This window comes from Merops nubicus, unplaced genomic scaffold, assembly GCF_000691845.1.
Source record: "Merops nubicus isolate BGI_N331 unplaced genomic scaffold, ASM69184v1 scaffold15369, whole genome shotgun sequence".
In the NCBI taxonomy this organism is placed as follows: domain Eukaryota; kingdom Metazoa; phylum Chordata; class Aves; order Coraciiformes; family Meropidae; genus Merops; species Merops nubicus.
Genome location: NW_008630294.1, coordinates 40901 through 53764, shown reverse-complemented (window position 1 = coordinate 53764; position 12864 = coordinate 40901). Strand labels below are relative to the sequence as shown.

Below are 12864 nucleotides of genomic sequence, written 5' to 3'. Positions count from 1 at the left end.
ATGAGGTTGGATTTCTTTACATAGTGTTTTGAGACTAAGTATGAAAGAGGGAAAATGGCCCTTCATTTTAACAAGTTCCCATTTGGTTTAACAGCTGCTGTGGGTTCTGTCTTGTCTTTTCGGCTGTATTTGCCACTTTGGCAGTGTGTTTCTGGCTGTCAGAGTCTTACAGAGTTCTAATGAAATGCAGCACATTTTTCTTCTTCCCACAGCTGTTATTTGTCATTTGATAAAAATCTGCCTGGTTAAGAGTTTACTTCCTGAATGAATGATAAAAGGACAGTTAGTATCAGGAGGCAGTGCTGGCAAGAGTTTCTGCTTTCTTGCTAACGTAGAAGAAGCAATCACTCTCCTTTCAGAAGATGTGTTATGTAGCTGGATTTGGGAAAGGCTTTGAACTCCTGAATGAACCAGAGCTGGCTTCCTCCCTTCTTCTCCCCTTTACTACTGCCTTGTCCTGATCAGCCATTAAACTCCACGTCCTGTGCTCCTGGTGCTGAGATGCTGGGCTTTGGAAGTTGCTTTGGGTTTGTTTTTCATTCTGGTACAGTCAATGCTGTGTGCTTCTCCACTGTTAGTTCTGCTGAGATAACAGACATGGGCCCAAGCCCCACGGGGTGCGTTTTCCCCACGCTGGAACCAGGGAGGTGAGGCAGCCAGAGTTGGGTGATGTGGCAGCCTGGGGCATGGTGTGCCCCTGGGGAGGTTCTTGGGTGGTTCGGACCAGAGAGGTTCCTGCAAGAGCTGGTCTCTGTTATTTTGTGTAGATCTGTTACTGAAGCCTTAGTTCCCAGTTCCTTACAAATAACTCCCTGGATTCCTTAGAATACGTACAGATACTTGACTGAGCTATTTGCCTCTGTTAAAACCTTCCCATGGCTGTGCAAGGGTGGTCCTGCCAGGCTGAAGATGACCTCCTTGCTCTCAGAGCTGTTTCTGGAGCTGCCTGAATGAACGTATAAGCAGTGTTGGTGCCTGACAGGGAGGTGCACACCACATCACACCGTGCTGCCAGCTCTGCTCAGAGAGCAGAGAACGTTTGCTGAGCACAACTCAACTTCTCATTAATGTGTAAAGCTCTCATCTGATTCTGGCAATATGCCAAACAAATTTTTTGACAGAATTTCTGCAAATCTCTTTGTAGTGCGTGCTGAGCCTGCCTTAGGTCTCCCTGTCCTGTCTGTGTTTCTAACAGCCTGCTTTTGGGGCTTGCCATGAAGAAGAAGATGGGCAACAAGCTGTGAGTTTTTGTTGCCTACCTTGATAGGGCTGTGTTAGGCCGCTGCTGAGGACCAGAAATTCTCTAGCTTTCTAACCCTGTCAAATCAACCCCATCTTGGGAAGGTAATTTTAATGATATGTGATATTGCAAATACCCTTAAGGTTTTACAATGAATGTATGACATTGGTGTTTGGTTTTGGACACAAGGACTTCTCAGTAGAAGACTATTAATCTCATGCTTCATTTCATCATGTCTTTCTGTTACTTTGGAGTTTGCTGATAAACAAAAATACTTCATTTGGGACAGATAACAACACGATTTCAGCAGTTTAACAAAAAATGTGAGTGAATTCTACTGAGGATAGAAAATGGAGTGTCACAATCTGAAGAGACTGGGAGGCAGGAGTTAAAATCTTATGCCTAATGAATGACAGCTCTCTAAAAAGTACTGATGGTAAAGAAAGTCTAGAAGTGAAGAAGAGGGCTTTTCAGAAAATGCATAGGGTGACTGAGGTTTTTCTTTTGGAAATTTAGGAACCTTCACCATTTCTCTAGTCATTGAAGAGGATGGCAAGTGAAGTATGTCCTCTAAAACTTATAGAAAATCCAACACTTCAGGAGCAAAAGGCAGTGGGAAAAGCTGTGGCTCTTCCTTTATTTTGTGTGAGTTCTAACACTAACTTAAGGTGCTATTGAATTATTCCATTCTTTTTGAGACTCCTCAACCAGCACATGCCTTCTTTTTTGTAGCAAGCTGTGAGGAAGGCAGCGTGGATTGGAGTAAGAGCAATGTCAATCTAGAAATGCTCCTCCTTAATAATTTTTAGGAGGAGATGTTGTGCATGGAGGGATGGTCAATCCATCTCCCAGGGCCCCTTCCAGCTCTGTTGTCACTGATGGATTTCATAGTCATACCTTTTGCCATACAAACACTGAATTGGGGGAGCAGAGTCTTCCTTACTAACCACCAACTGACTCAAAAGGTCCACTCGAGGTTAGACTGGCTATGCACAGGGGTGTAAGTAGCTTCTCCCAGTTATGCTGCTTTCCTGTCCCTAATGGTACCATTTCTTTTCTAGCCTTATCCGCAGTACCTGCTTCATTGCCAGGTCCAGTGTGAGGCCCTAGGAGAAAAGAATGTGGGCTGGAAGGTATTCTGTGGACTAAATCTAACCCATGTAGGTTGTTTTCCTTTTTTTTTTTTTTATAACACTGGCCACCAAATGTTTGAAAAAATATATCAAGGTCATCAGAAGCAAAGCCACTCAATTGCAGTGCAGCCTTGTAAGGCATGCCAAGACCCTGCAGTAGCCTACAACAAAGCTATCACCTTGGAGATAAATGGGATCCCATTTATGTTTCTTTTTCCTAACTCTCGTGGCAACTGCTGTGCAAAAACAGAATAAGTATCCTACCCTGATGATCATCACCCTGCTGCTGCTCTAACACCCAACCCTTCCTTTAGGTGACCTCAATTCGGTCCAGTACTTAACTAGCAGGCCCTCTGTTTTCAGTGCTGAAAAGATGAACAGAAGGGGGCTGGTTTATTGCAGTGATTGGTGAAAGTGCTGTGTATGAGGAATCTGGTATGTGGTCTGCAGGTGTCCATCAACACCAGGGTGTAGAGGGCCCTGCCCACAAGTCATGGTCAGCAAGGTCTTTGCTTGGCCAGTGAATTCCTTGCCCCAAGCCCAAAGCAAGAAGGGACTTTGGAAGGCCAGCTTTGGTTTAGGAAGGCATCCGGCCTTTGATCAGACCATAGGGTGTCAAGATGCAAACTTGGGGTGTCAGAATGCCAGGTGGAGAGGAAAGATGGAGGGCAACAAGCCAGCCATGTTTTCATCATGTTTACTCAACAGGTTGTTTATCATAGGAGGAGGATGCTGTGTAATTACAGTGAGGGCAGATTTGGAGCTAAGGCAAACTAAATGCAGCTCCGTTACAGCAGCCTGCAGTGTTCATTGGCCTGTGAGCAAGTCTGCTTTCCCCATGCAGGTTCTGCAGCCTGCTGCTCTGTTCCTTACACCCCTGCATTCCCCTCTCTTTGGGCTTTGACACCTGCTTGCAGGACAGTTGTTCTTAATTAAGAAATGTAAGATTTGCCCTGCAATACTGTAAGAAATGTGCAGATGGGTAAAACTCCAATTCCATGCTTTCAAGGTAGTAGACTGACAAGCCTGCTTGCACTGGGCTTGTTTCAGATTCGTCCTACTTACGTGAGATTAGATTCTGGTTCAAGGAATGGCATTTGTTTACCTTCTCCAAAACAGATGAGAAACAAATTTCAGCTAACTAGTCTGTATGGCACAGAGTAATCAGTCTTGGCAGTGGAGAACGGGGATTCATGAAGCTCTTGTGGAGGCAAGGTTTGCTGGGAAGGGAAACAGCCCTCCCTAGACCAACCCAGAGTGGGAAAGGTGGAAAGCTTCCTTCAGTCACACGAACCCAGCTCAGCATCCCAAAGCTGAGGCTGCTCAGAGCACAGCTGCTCTGTCTTAGTGTATGTACCCCACAGAGCTGTCCTGTTAACTCAAGTTCTTCTATTATTATTCCTCTAATTATTGTTTTAGGTTGAGTTATTTTATTTTATATGGTGACTACTTTTTGTCTAAAAATTTACCTATCTTTATATGGCAATTGACTTATCTTTATACTAGTTTCTTGTTCTTGTTGGACAGAGTGCTGGAGGAGATCCTGATGGCAGGATCATTGTGTGTTAGAGGTCTGTCCTGAGCCTTCATTAGAAAGTGAGGCTGGATTCAGGGCAGCATATTGTGTTGTGCTGGTTTGTGTCCAGACTGAGCTTTATCTCTGTGGTCTAAGCTCCACTTGCTCTCTCCTGAATCTAGGTACTGCACAATGCTACTTTGTTTCAAGTGTGAATCTTTAAAAATTAAATTCAAGTGTATCTTGAAAAGGGCATCTGAATTTGGTATTACAGTATCTAATGCAGCCCAAAAGTGAACTGATGTGTGTGCACAAACAGCCTGTATGAAAAGCACCTGTAAGTCTTCATAGGAAAACTGGTTGCTTTGAGTCTCCACCTCTGCCTTGGACATTCCACACCACACACAACTTCTTTGGTCTGTCCTCAGTCATAGTCTGAAAAGGTCTTGCCTGTAGCAGACTTGGACAAAATTTGGTCCAGAATGAGCTAAAGGCTAAGTGTTCTTCACTGACAGAAACATTTTTGTGTGGTGATTTTTTTTTTTAACAGCTTTATAATTTCCAAATTCAATTCAAAAGAGTTACAAGGAGAAAAAAAAAAAAAACAAAAAAACAAAAAAACGCCTCCCATCCCCACCAACTAACCAGGAAGATCTGGGGCTGGAGAGAGACTCACCCTTGGGACTGGGAGGCTGGGAGGCCAAAACAAGCTGTTAGTTGTGGCAGGGTAACCTCTGCCTCTTGCACTGGAGGTCCACGGGGGTAGTGACTGGTGCTGTCACTAAGGCTCAGTCAACAAACCATGCTGGGGAAGCAGGAGGAAGAGCAGAGCAGGTCCTGGGCAGGACTCACCAGGGCGGTCTGACATGGCTTTTATCCCTAAAATCAGCTGTGTGTTCAGCTGATTCTACTGAACACACATTCAGTCCTGAACACACGTTTTCTTTCCAGGCCAGAGACACACTTTGACCAGCACCAATAGCAAAAGAGCATTATGAAGTCTATTAGGCATGAGTTCACAGATTATATTTCTGCACAGTAACAGATGGCAAACGGTGGCAGTGCAGCTGCCAGGACCAGGAGAGGATGGATGCTGGTTTGTCGTTTCAATGGATGCTGGCAGTAATTCACATTTATGTTTATACAGAACCTTTCCTGATCTAGGGTTCTTTACAAACCAGTTGGTAAATAATGGGCTTGGGGTTAGCATGGTCTGGTAGAGCTCGTCTCTGTGCTCGTGTGGGCAATGTGTGGAGGTAAACCTAAGGGCATCAGCCTGGATCACTCCCTGCACAGCCTGGATGAGAATTAGGTAGTTAGTTAAAATCACATAGTACCACTCAGCAGGTATTTCAGGCACAGAAGGAGGGTAAAGAGCTGGAAGTCAGATGGTGGCACTGTTAGCCAGGGTGTCAAGTGGGAATTTGGGTACCTGGCCATACTGTCTTACAGCTGCAAGGGCTTTTGTTTAGGCTCTTCCCAAAGACCTGCCATCTCCTACAGGAGGCTGCTGTAGGGAATGGGTGGCCATCAGCCATGCTGTCCCTGCAGAGAGACACTGCAGCCGGTGCTGGGTGGGTTCAGCTGGCACTGATGGAGGTGCTGAAGCCTCCTCTTGCTTGGTGAAAACTGGGGGGTGGCCCCAGGGGCCTCCTGCCCCTGACACTTGCTCTCCATCAGCCTTGCTGGGACGTGCAGTGAAGGCAGGTGGTGTTCCTAAGCCCATCTTTTCCCCTTGCATTTGGAAGTGACAGAGGGAGGGTCCAAGTTTTTACGTTGGCAGGCTTGCTATCTCACAGCCTTACGGCTGGCTCTGAGTTTGATGGATAGAACAGTTCAATGGCAGGAGTCTGGGGCACATAACCAGGAGGGGAACTTTTTCACACTCTTTTCATATATATTAGGAGCCAGCTCAAGACCACTACTGACTCCTCTGTTACTAACAGATCCAGTTGCCACAATTGCATCCAGGAAGAACATCACACTAACAAGAGCTAAGTTTAGAAATCCAGAACTGCAACATCATGATTTTCTTTCACGTGAAGGGTCAGAACTTCCAGGAAAACGCAGGAGGGAGTCATTAAAAGGCACATAAAGAGAAAATTATATTTTTAAAAAGTTGAAAATTGTTAGAGGTAAGTAAAATGTCAACTTCACATAGTTTCACCTTTCTTTATATCATCTTCAGATCTTCTTTTCAGGATAGTGTGCCTAGGGTGAGCAGGACATGTTAGGATTATTGTGGAATAACAGGGGGAAGGTTTCCAAACAGTGTTTCTTTGGGATGTTCTAAAAGCCTCCCTTTGTTCTTAACGTATCTGAAACTCTGAAAATGGGGAAGTTGCTCTGCACTGGTACCAATAGAGGGCCAGCTAACTTTTAAAGATCCACAAGACAATGAAATTAAAGTAATTTTTATTGAGCTGAGAGTGAGTGTCCAGGTATCATCTGCATCACACCAAGGGAAGTATCATAGAATCATAGAGTGTTTTGGGTTGGAAGGGACCTTTAAAGGTCAACTAGTCCAACTTCTGTGCGGTGAGCAGGGACAGCTTCAGCTAGAGCGGGTTGCTGAAACTTGGCAAAGCTTCCAGGAGGATCTGTTCCATGATCTTCATAGGAACAGAGGTGACACTGACTGTTTTTTTCCAGTGTAATGGAAGTGATGTAAGGAAAGCGATGAAATCATGTAAGCAGGGCTGGTCTCTAACTTCCAGCCCATTTCCACAGACTTCTGAGCTCAGATGTGGCTTTCAATCTGACTGGCTTTATCCAACTGGAAGTTACAAATCTCTGAGGTGGAAACACTAGAAATGCTTGCCCTTCCCTGCATCCAGTTAGAGCAGCTGAAGGCATGGCTCAAATATGGTTTTGACAGCAAAGCAATTAAGAGGTCATGACCTAAAAGTAAGTCTAAAATCCAATATTCCAGTCCTCCACCTGGCAGTGTGAGCAATTCCTTTCTTAAACCATCAGCCAAAATAGTGTATGGCACATAGCAGAATAAATGTAGTGGAAGTGCTGGGGAGCTGGTCCTTTCTACTTCATTAAATACTGCAATGTTTTTCTACTCCTGTGCAAGCAAGTCTTTCTCACAGGTCCAGAGGGTGCATCTTTCACACAGCCGTGGTGCTATACTGATAAGATGACTAATGAAGCTTGAAGTCGTGATGTCAGAGTGATGCTGGAACGTCTGGTCGTGGAAGGGCACAGGGTGAGGCTGAGAGTTCACACTGCAGGTGGCCTCCTGCTCTGCCTTGGCTTTGCTCCTACATGGGTACAGGGCTGGCACAAGACAGGGAGCAGCACTAAATGCCCACAGTTTTCCCCCAGGGAACAATGCCAGTAAGCCAGGTACTGGTGGTAGCACAGAGCATACTGCTGTTCTCTGGCTTCATGATTGTGCTGAGAGATTGCCAGGAAAAAGTTAAATTATTCTGGAGTTTTGTGCTTTCGTCTAGGAGCTTGATGGTGTCCTTAAATTAGATATTTCCATGTTTTCTAAACTGACATCCTAAAGATGCTGTGGGCTGGCAATTCCTCCTATCCATTCATTACCCTCTGTATTGTTTTATGCAGCACGATCAGAACTTGAGACCAGCTGGCAGCCCCACTGCATTCTCTAACTGCAGGAAACCACACGTTATCCCCCTCTGAATCCTGATGGAGAAGTGATAACAGATAATTGATTGAATGCTTTTCCCTTTCATTTGTTTATTCCTCTCTTTGAACAGATTCCCTAATACACAAATAAAATCCTTAATTACATTTTGTGGATTAATGAATTGGACAACAGATTTTTTTTTTTTTTTTTTTTTCCTTTTCCCTGTTGCCTGGATTTCAGGAAGAGTTTCTCTGATTTTCACTTATGCTCCCCTGTCAAACATTTTCAGTTGTCAGAATGGGTAAGTACATGCTGGTCTGTTTTACAGGCATGTCAGATGCATCAGTCCTTATCAGAATGCTGGAAAGAGACAACAAATGACAGCCTGGCATTTCTCATGTGCCGTTTGGCTGCTGCCTGTGTGGTGGTCACAGTGTCCTGCGAGCCAGGAGCTTGCATGAACCAGTGACGTGGGTCATAGTCTCCTGTAGGAGGATGATTCTAAATGCTCTTTGATGGGGCAAATAAACAATGTCTTCCCCAGAGTGATCCTCTGGAGTTTGTCATGTAAGAAATGCTTGTCAGAGTGAGGGCTGCAGGATCAGGATCCCCGAAGACCACAGTATTATTGTCCATCTAAGTGACAGCAGTATATGATCAATACGATTGCACGTGCTCCATGGTATCCTTAGGTTATAAAAAGAACAAAATTGGTCTGAAGGTGTTTTCTGTGAACACTTAGTTGATAGAAACCTGAGTTTCTATGAAGTTTCCCCTGAGTCTGCAGAACTGAGTGTGGACTTCACGTCTGCAGGCTGGAGATTAGTGAAACACAGGCAAATGCACAGTGAGCAGCAGGGAAAATCAAACAAGAAAAGGAGGCTATCCAAGCTAATAAAGAGTCTTACTGCATGCTGAATAAAGCTTTCATGACTTTATCTTTTTGCTTGGGGCAAACAGTACATTTTGCTTCTCTTTTGCAGTGAGCATGAGCTTTGGAAGGCTAAATAGAGAATATTAGGTTATGATAAGTGGTCATCAGATGCTTGATTTACAGTCATGGCCTGTTAAATTATTTACTGAACCTTATTATGTATATCTCTCTGAGGTTGATGTGAGTCTTAATTCCAGTTTATCTCCTTGTAGACATGAGTCTGTTGAATTTTTCATAAAACCAGAAAGGAGTTCAAGGTGCTTTTTTTTTGTGTCACAAACAGGATGGTGTCACCACAAACATACCAGTCACTCCAATAAACTCTTAGCATTATGTCATTGTGCATCTTTGCACGTTTTTCTCAACACAAGTTTATGTAACTGCTGGTTTATGACTGTCAGTTCTGGCTGCTGCTGGACAGACACCAGGATCTATCTCAGTGCTGGGAAAAGGTTGGGACAGTGGCAGGGCTGGTTATGCAGTAAGCCTCCTTGGCATTCATGTCCATCATGCTCATGGGTCAGCTTCTCACCTGCTGGCCATGAGGCTGTTTTATGTGGGTTTGTTTTCCTCCAAATGCTGAGCTGGACACCAGCTATTTTGGAGCAGCTCGGATGCCTGCAAAGTGGCTGGCAGGAATGGGCAACTTGGACAGCAAAACCCTCTTACCTTCTCATTTGGAGCTGGACTCTGCCAGGCGAGCAGCAGTTGATCTGCAAAGCTGTCTCTTTGCTTTGGTGCAAATTGTGTTGCTCAGGAACATTTCCATTTCACCATCAGGTTTACAGATGACAGCGTTGACTTGAGGCTGCATTGAGCATCTGTATCTTGTTAACCTGACACAAAGAATTTTGTAATGTTTCAGCGCGGAGTGTGGCTGTAAGAGAGCTTTATATAGATAACAGAGAACAAGAGTTTTGGGTGCTTGCTGTGGACATTTTAAGATGTAGGAAAAGAACTAATTTTCAGAGAAGTATTTTACCTCATTCCCCCTCCCACCCTGCCACCCCCAGCTTTTTAACCCCACTCCTAGGTTTGGGATACCTACAACACAGCCCATGTGTACCAAAGGCCAGCCCACAGCAGGGAGAGGCTTCATGTCTGCAACTGGAGCTTGTGCACCAAGGGAGTTCCAGCAGCCTCTTGAGGCAGGCAGGGCCAACAGCCCTTGTATTTTTACAGTCTCTGTAGAATGATGTCCTTTCTCACAAAAGTCAGGTGCTGTTCAGGCAGCCTGCCACTGGAAACCTTTATGTATGTGGTTTATTGATTTGCAGAACTCATTGTGGTATTTCCACGTTTCCTAGTACCAGGACTTTACAGTAAGTCCTCAGCTAACCTGTGTTGTTGGATAATATGAGCAAAATAAGAGGCAGAGCCAGGGAACTGCTGGAATACAGGAGCAGGCTGTTGGAGTGAGCAGAAACAGGATTATAGGAGTATGAGAGATAGGAAGGGAGCTCAAAGGCAGGAGTACTAGGGCAGAAGATGTTTTGGGATAAATTCCCTTTTGTGTTACTTGGACATGCTCATAATCTGCTATGCTGCTAGGTTTCAGGTTGCTTTGTGGGTGGGTTTTTTTCCCCCAAACAATTTATGAATTACACTGTGAACAGTGCATGATTTACAATATATAGCTTTTTCCTAGACCTCTGTAATGTGAAAAGTTTTAACGTTTCTCTGGAAACTTTATTTCCAGTATGCTTGTGACAGACTTGCCTTTCCCGACCACTCATGCTTCTTCATCTGTGACTCTTTAAGTGGGGGATAGAGCACAGTGGCACACAAATCAATTTATACCAGAGTAGAAGTTAAAAACAGGATGAAAAATGTGGAAGCTAATAAGGAAATATAGTCACATGCCAGCAGAGAGAAAAAGATATATCTGAAAATATTGTCACAGAAGCAGGTAATTTGAAATTTGAGATAAGGTCATGCTGGTATTATTTATGGGCAGGACTCCTTTATTTTATAGTGAAAAAATGTAAAAAGATCATTGGCAGGAGACTGGTCTTTACCTTCCCTAAAAGCCACGCATTAGATGGCTTCCCATCCTGCAGCGTGTTGGGGAATGAGTGTCTGGTCTGATCTCACAGAGGAGAAAGGTGTGAGCCACTGGCCGCAGGGCCCAGCACACGGTGGTCTCATAGCAGGGACTGCAAGGCTGAAGAAATGTTTAACTCGAGTTACTCTTATTTTAATAATTAGCCAGCAGCCGGTTCCCACACTTTGAAGGGCATGTTCTGCTTTGCAGTGTTGCCCCTCTTTTCAGCAGTCAGTGGTGAGAAAAGCACTGATATGCAGGACTGGTTGGCAAGTGGTTGTCATGGGTCTGACCTTCATCTTCATCTCCCCAGAAGAAAAATGTGAAGTTGACCCCATTGCCAAATAAATGAAAAGATGTTTGTTTCTGTGAAATAGTACTGAGGGAACCTTTCTGACATTATTTTGGGGGGGCCTGACACCCTGCTGGGGCCATAGGGCTTCTAGCTGATAGGAGAGCCAAGACTGCAAGGTGAAGGCACAGGGCAGAGGATGGCAGGTTTGCTCTCCAAGTAAAGGAGGAGGTTGTTCTTGTCTTGATAAAACAATCTCATTTTCCGCTTGCTGGAGCAACATGCGATGAAGTGGTGTCAAAATAATACACACAATACTGTGCTCTTGGATTGAATCTGAACTACTAAATCCAGCTTGTAAATACTATTTTTATAGAATATTCCCACCACCGTAGTATTTTTACTTCTTCCCAATGATCCCAGTTAGTGAAGAAAGACTGACTGAGACTGCTCATTTCTCCCAGCAGCTGGCAGTGGTGTGAGACTAATAATTTTCCCTATGATTTTGCTAAGCTTTGTATTGAATCCATAGATGTGCTGTCTTAAGTAGGAGATATCCAGCTTTGTTGTGCTTGGCCTGATTCAGAACTGGATGCTGAATGTGGCTGGCTTTTATCCCCAGAAAATGCAGAGGCTTGCTCTCCAACCACTTGTGTATATTAAAGTGTATCCAGCTGGAATAGGTTCAGTGAAGAGGGAGGGTTGTGGTCCCACCAGTGGACTCTGCCTCCAGCATCCTCTGAAAGTCTCCAAAATTGGGTTGCTGATTCCTCTCTGTCTCTATTTTACTGTCTCAAAAATTGCTTTGGAAAACCTTTCCAGAAGGGAATTCTTGTGCTGGGAACACCCTCTGCTTTATTTTGAAGTGCATATTTTTGATAGAATGGATAAAAGTTTTGCTGCAGAAGAGCGTTCCCTCTCTAGGGTGCCTGCATGAGCACTAAGCCTGACCACAGGTGGTTCTGCCCTTGACAGTGGGCATAAACAGAGTTAATTGCATGGGCACCAGGTTCAGTGACTGCATTTTAAAAAGCTCTAAGTAAGATATTAAATCAGGAAAAAAGCAGCACCGAGGCACTGCAGCCCACAAAACTTGTGTGCTGTGGTAGACCTGGGTGTGTGAACTCTCTCTCTCTAAAAAGATTTCAGCACTGCACATGACCTCTGCTAATATGTATTTTTAAAGGACGTTTTGTGTCAGCTGTCTCAGCTCCACACTGCTGTGGGCTGTTCTCAAGTCTGGACTGTTTTCCAGTCAGCATGAAGTGGACTCCACTACCTGATATGAACTGTTGACTTGTAGTGATCATTTTTGTTGGCAACAAACATGGCAATGAGCCAACTGCAGTGACAACACGGCTGTGATGTCTGCCAGCCCTTGGATGTATTTCCCAAATATTGAAGCCAGTGACCTAGCTGAATTGTGATCTCAGAGAATCCTTTCATGCATACTACAGAAAAAGACCTCTTTTTAGTGGTTTTGGTTTTGTTTTCCATAGCATCTAGTAGACAGCAGAATCTGAGAGTTTGAAGAGAAGGTGCAGGTGTGATGAGCTAGCTGGGACGTTGCCTGTAACACATACATGCATAGGTGTTAACAACTTACACATGTTAAACCTTGTCTCTACTGGTACTCCAGTAGCATTTTCCTTCCTGCTGCTGCAGCTATACCTGAAGGTAATAGAGTTAGGAAAACAACTACTTTTTCTAGTGTGCAGTCCTCTTAACTGCAATGTTGAGCTTCTCCTGAGATGACAATTCGTCTAGTCATCAAAAAGCTGAATATTGATAGATGTCCTTTTCAACATTATGGCTGGTCCTGTAGTTACCCCAGTTTCCAAAAGACCTCAGGGTCTATTTCTTGCTGAAAACTTTCTTACTGAAAAGCACTCCTCTACTCTGACTGGCAAACTGGACAGAAAAGCTTTTTACCTACCTAAATATATACCAGGCTCATAAAACGAGCAGTAACTGCAGTTAGGAAGTCATTAGTTGCCTGGACCATTGGAGGCTGCTCCACACAGTGGAGCTGGCGGGCGTCGTCCCATGCAATGTGCCAATTTCAGTCCAGCCAGGCTTAATGTATTTGATATTTGCACAG

At 44.4% G+C, this 12864-nt stretch overlaps 1 protein-coding gene across 1 annotated transcript in view; it reads left to right on the top strand.

Annotated features, from left to right (window-relative positions):
- The window catches only part of LOC103779608 (melatonin receptor type 1C), a 40896-nt gene that overhangs the window by 26106 nt on the left and 1926 nt on the right, over positions 1-12864 (top strand). The window lies entirely within an intron of this gene.